The sequence below is a fragment of the Lepus europaeus genome, chromosome 10 (genome assembly GCF_033115175.1).
Source record: "Lepus europaeus isolate LE1 chromosome 10, mLepTim1.pri, whole genome shotgun sequence".
Classification (NCBI taxonomy): domain Eukaryota; kingdom Metazoa; phylum Chordata; class Mammalia; order Lagomorpha; family Leporidae; genus Lepus; species Lepus europaeus.
The window spans coordinates 82647242-82653235 of NC_084836.1; positions in this window are offsets into that span (position 1 = coordinate 82647242).

Genomic DNA, 5994 nt, shown 5'->3' on the forward strand with positions numbered 1-5994 from the left:
TGACCCTCTCTGGCAACGCCTCTGCCTCGAGGACTACACTCCCCAGTGACCCCTGCGGTAACTTTCGCATCGGCCCACCCGTCGGCGCACGGAAATGACGTAGAGGGGCGTGATCTTCTAATCGGCCGCTGCGATTGGGCACGACGTGCGGTTACCTGACAGAAGGTCTTACCTGGTGGGTCGCTCTCGCTGCGCTATGTGGTTTACTGGGTTCCAGCCGCAGAATTGGGAACCTGCGCGCCATATTCCATGAGCCCCGGGCAGGCGTGGTCTCATTCGATACGTGTAGCTTTTAAACTTAAAGCTGTGGAGAAGCCGAGCTGACGCGCTCAGCCACGTGGGCAGGGGCCCTGAGACCTTTATTCGTCTTACTGGAATCCGTGAAGTTGCGGGCAAACGTCCATCTCCTGGAGAACAGGAGCCTCACTCTTGGGCCAGAGCACGAGGCCGAGTCGCTGTCGGCCGGACTCCCTGGGTCTTCGTTCCTGATCCTGGTTGAGGAGGGGTGCGCTGGTGCCATAAGGACTGCCCGATCTGACGCGCTATTGGGCTTTTCCACCCGGGCACGCTCGCCTTCCTCGGATACGCCTTGTGAAACTTCAGCCCTCTCTAGGAAGACCAACACAAAGGACCATGGGGGCCGGGGAGAGAGGAAACTACTTAAATTTGTGTTTAATTCATGGGGAATGAATGCATTTATCTCTCTTGCCCTGATATTTCATCGTGCATCGTGAGTTCTGTCCTGACCGAGAGGTGCCCAGTCTCACGTGGCTCCATCCCTCGCTGCCCCATCCTTCATTCAATCTTTCATTAACAAATGAGCGGCGAATACAGCGCAGGTTCTGAGAAACAATGCAGGGACGCCCGTGTTGCTTGCTGGCAGGAAAGAGACCAGGGAAGACTTCCAGGATGATGGGCTGCCTGAGCTGCCCCAGGGAAGCAGGCAAGATGAGGAGCTGGAGAAACATCAGTGGGAAGAGAGCGGCCTCTAAATATCAGGCTCACAGTCAAAAGCCGGACGCAGACATCTGACCTGCTTTCCCAAGGCAACCCTCCTGCTGCCTCACTTGGAGCCGTGGACCAGGGTAGCCACCGTGAGCAGGACTGTGTTAACCATAAGAGGCTTTGATGGTGTTCAGGGATGAGGCTGTGCCTTCCAAATAGGAGCTGTGAAGGCCGTGGAGTCCAGCTCAGAAAGAGGCCTAACAGGGAACTGACGCTGGAGACCTGGCGCGGTCTGGTTTTACTGCACGTTGCTGGCTTCTCCTACAGCTGAAAGTCTGACTCACTGAGCAGCTTAAACCCCTCATGCAGAAAAGGCAGTGCACGGAACAGTTCCCAGGTCTGGCTGGCTTTCACCTTAGGATTGGACTTGTAAACAAATACATGCTTTTTCACTTTCCCCAAGGAAAGTCTGGGTTTATTATCTTTTAATCAAATGTATTTCCATCCTCCGAGTGAGGAGCTTACTGAATGCGCTGTGTCAGTAAAGTGAGGCACCCTCCCTTACTCATCATGCTTTTCACTGCTTGAGGTTTTTTTTTTTGTTTTTTTTTTTTTTAATTTATTTGACAGGTGGAGTTATAGACAGTGAGAGAGAGAGACAGAGAGAAAGGTCTTCCTTCCATTGGTTCACCCCCCAAATGGCCGCTACAGCTGGCACTGTGCCAATCCGAAGCCAGGAGCTGGGTGCTTCTTCTTGGTCTCCCATGCAGAGAGCTGGACTGGAAGAGGAGCAACCAGGACTAGAACCCGGTGCCCATATGGGATGCCAGCACCGCAGGCGGAGGATTAACCAAGTGAGCCACAGCCCCTACTGCTGGAGTTTGATCTCTGAGGCCCTTTGTGCTCTTGTTTTCTCAACCCAATTTAACTCTTGAGTTCCAAAATGACACCTTGAGGCCATAACATACAGTCACTCTCTCAGTGTCTTTACCTAGGATCGGAAGTTACACTTTTCCAAGTCAAAACTCCCCATGCAGTGGAAACTGTCCGTGGGGAGCCGCAGGATCTGCTGGATTCCTGTACAGGTGAGGGGAAGCTTCGTGCGGGTGACACAGCAGTCAACAGGTGAGAAGGAAGGAGGCATCACTGAGCTGCTGTTTTCTTACTGTTTAGACTTCCTGGACCTGTATCAGTCTGTTCAGGCTTCTGTAACAAAATCCCATAGATTAGGTGGGTTTTTTAAAAATTTATTTATTTATTATTTGAAAGGCAGAGTTACAGAGAGGCAGAGAGAGAGAGAGAGAGAGAGGGTCTGCTATCCACTGGCTTGCTTTCCAGATGGCTGCAATGGCTGGAAGTGTGCCGATCCAAAGCCAGAAGCAAGGAGCTTCCTCCGAGTCTTCCACACGGGTGCAGGGGCCCAAGCACTTGGGCCATCCTCCACTGCTTTCCCAGGCCATAGCTGAGAGCTGGATCGGAAGTGGGTCAGCCGAGACTTGAACCAGCACCCATATAGATGCTGGCATTGCAGGCGGTGGCTTTACCTGCTAAGCCACAGCACTGGCCCCTAGATTAGGTGTTTAAATGACAGAAATGCATTTTCTCACAGTTGTGGAACCTGGAACTTAGGAATCAGGCTGGTATCATGGTCAGGGTCCAGTGAGAGCCCTCCTGCTTGCAGGTGGCTACCTCCTTGCTGTGTCCTCTCGGTGGTGAGGGAGGTATTGAGGTCTCTGGTAGCTCTTATAAAGGTGCTAATTCATCCCAGCATGAGAACCTCATACTCATGACCAGTCCAAGGCTAATTAGCTCTCCTGAGCCCCATCTCCAATACCTTCACACCGGAGCTGAGGTTTCTACATATGAACTGTGGGGCAGCCACAGTTGAGGTCATTGCACCCTTTCTGTCCTCCAGACTTCCTCCGTCTGCGAGAGGGGTTTCTGGTATCGCTTGTCACATTCCTCTTCTGAGAAAGCTGCCCTGTCTCACTGGGCTTGCCGTCTCCAGCGTATGTAGTCTCTGTTCATGCACATCGTCATGTTTACCTGGTGGTTGTTAGAGGGCCCTTTCCCGTGTCGCACCTGTGGTCTGGAAGCCCGCTCTGACAGCATGGGCTTGAAATACCTGGTCCCAGTTGGTTCTGATCATGGGCGAGTTACTTGCCCTCTTGAAGTTGATTAAGATCATGGTTTTTCAATGTACTAGTCAATGAGTCTTGAAAAATGCAGATACCCAGAAAACCCAAAGCCCTCTATGGATGCACAACATCTATCTGGAAGGTGCCTGTGTGCCCCCTCCCAGCCAAGCATCATCCCCAACACTAAAAAGGCAGTCACTAGATTGATTCCTGTTCTAGAATTTGAAAACGACCAATCAACAAAAAACCTTTAGCACCATCAATTTCAAACTGCTTAAAACCAAAGACAAAGCAAATCCTCAAGAGTAGACAGGGGACATACAGGCTTTATATACAAAGAACAGCAGTGAAAGTTAAAGCTGACTTCTCCTTGTAAGCCATGGAGGTCAAAACAGAATGCAAGAACATCTTTTAAAGCACTAAAGGAGGCCGGCGCCATGGCTCACTAGGCTAATCCTCTGCCTGCGGCGCTGGCACCCCGGATTCTAGTCCCGGTTGGGGCGCCGGTTCTGTCCCAGTTGCCCCTCTTCCAGTCCAGCTCTCTGTTGTGGCCCAGGAAGGCAGTGGAGGATGGCCCAGGTCCTTGGGCCCTGCACCCACATGGGAGACCAAGAGGAAGCACCTGGCTCCTGGCTTCGGATTGGCACAGCGTCGGCCACAACGTGCCAGCTGTGGTGGCCAACTTGGGGGTGGGGGAACCAATGGAAAAAGGAAGACCTTTCTCTCTGTCTCTCTCACTGTCTAACTCTACCTGTCAAAAAAAAAAAAAAAAAAAAGCACTAAAGGGAAATTCACCAACTCAATATCCAGCAAAAATAATCATTCACAAATGAAGAAAAAATAAAGACATTTCCTGATAAACCAACACTATAGTTCATTGCCATCAAACCTGTGCTATAAAACATACCAAAAATATTCTTATGGCAACAGGAAACATTAGTTTCATGCAAGATGAAAGTTCAGATATGCAGAAAGGAATGAAAAGTATATAAAATATTTTTTTTTAACTTCCTTATAATACCACTGAGTCTTTAAAGCGAATGCTGTTGAGGTCAACATTGTGGTGCAGCAGGTTAAGCCACCACTTGCATTGTGGGCATCCTGTATTGATGTGCTGGCTGCTCCACTTCCAATCCCACCGCCAGCTAATGAGCCTGGGAAGGCAGAGGATAGCCCTAGTGGTTGGGTCCCTGCCACCCATGTGGGAGACCAGAATGGAGTTCCTGGCTCCTGGTTTCAGCCTGGCCCAGACCTGGCTGTTGCAGCCATTTGGGGAGTGAACCAATGAATGAAAGATTTCTCTCGCGCTCGCTCGTGCTCTCTCTCTCTCTTTCTTCTCTCTCTCCTCCTCCCTCTCCCTTTCTGTCACTCTGCATTTCAAATAAATAAATAGTTAATGCTATTAAGATGGAGTTCATAATGAATGTAAAAGCTACAGCTATGACATGTGCCAAGATAGCGTGGTTTCTTGTCTCCTCACAGGTCACATCAGTGCAATTTCACTCTCCCATTTCGTTCACTGAATTAGCGCAGCTTCCCATCATTAGTGGGAGGCACTGGCCAGAGAATTCCAGCTCCTTCCCTTTTGAGATTTAACCGGTTGTGTGCCCGTGGACAAGATATTTGTCCTCTTTGTGCCTCAGTTTTCCCATGTGTAATATGTGGGTTTGAACTAGTCATTTCTAAGATACTTTCCAGGAATGAATATCTATGGTTCACTCATCTTTGGCTTAAAACCCTCAGCCTGGCGCTGGTTCTCCATGCAGCTTCAGCCCTTTGAACAGAAGGGGGCGCCCTAAACGCAGCGATCTCTTCGCTTTCCGGGCAGCCCTGTTGGCAATCCAGCCAGAAAATAGGGTGGCAGGCCAGCTTCTCAAGACAGTTGTCCAGAGGCCAGCATTTTCTCTTCACCATATGAGTAGCTAAGGCCTCAAAGCAGCCTTTTCTTTTCTTTTTTTTTTTTTAAGAATTTTTTTTTTTTTTATTTGAAAGGCACAATTACAGGGAGAGGAGGAGAGACAGAGAGAGAGAGAAATCTTCCAACCATTGTTTTACTCCCCAAATGGCTGCAATGGCTAGAGTTAGGCCAGGCCAAAGCTAGAAGCTTGGAGCTTCTTCTGGGCCTCCCACGTGGGTGCAGGGGCCCAAGCAATTGGGCCATCTTCCACTGCTTTCTCAGGCAGGGAACTAAATCAGAAGTGGAGCAGCCAGGACTCGAACTGGTGCCCATGTGGGATGCCAGCATCACAGGTGGTGGCTTAATCCACTGTGCCACAATGCTGGTCCCACCTTGGAATTAACTTTACCACTGAAATACTATGTGTGTTTCTGATTTTGTATGTTCAAGTGAGAGAATGTTTTTATCTTAAAGAATTGATATATGAATCCCAGAAAATAACCGAGTAAGGGTGTTGTCTGGCTTCCTTCTCCACTTCCATGAGAAGTAAGCAGAAACCAGAGATGTTCCACGTTCTCTTTTGATCAAAGAAGGTTGCATTTGACTGCATCAGGGTTTTCAGCCTGAGCATATATTGAATTGTGTTTGGGTTATAGACTGAATCCTAGGCTGATGTTGGTAATGTGCGTCCAGCAACTGCAGCATGAATGATTGTGTTTCTCTTCAGTCTTCTAACTTTGGAGTGAAATGGATAGGTGACTCCTCTTAGGTTTCACTCTAGCCAACCATCTTCAGAGGCAAGAGAGAATTTCTAGTAGCCCAGAGAGCATCTTTGTGCACATGAGAAAGAAAATGTCCCTTTCCTTAAGGCACTTTACTGCCTTTTGCCTGCAGTTTTTCATAATAGATATCCAGGTCTAAAATGTGACTACATCTCCTAGTTTTGTTCAGTGCACACCCCACTCAACCATATCAAACAGCCTTCCTAAGAGGTCTTCCATCTGCTGGTTCACT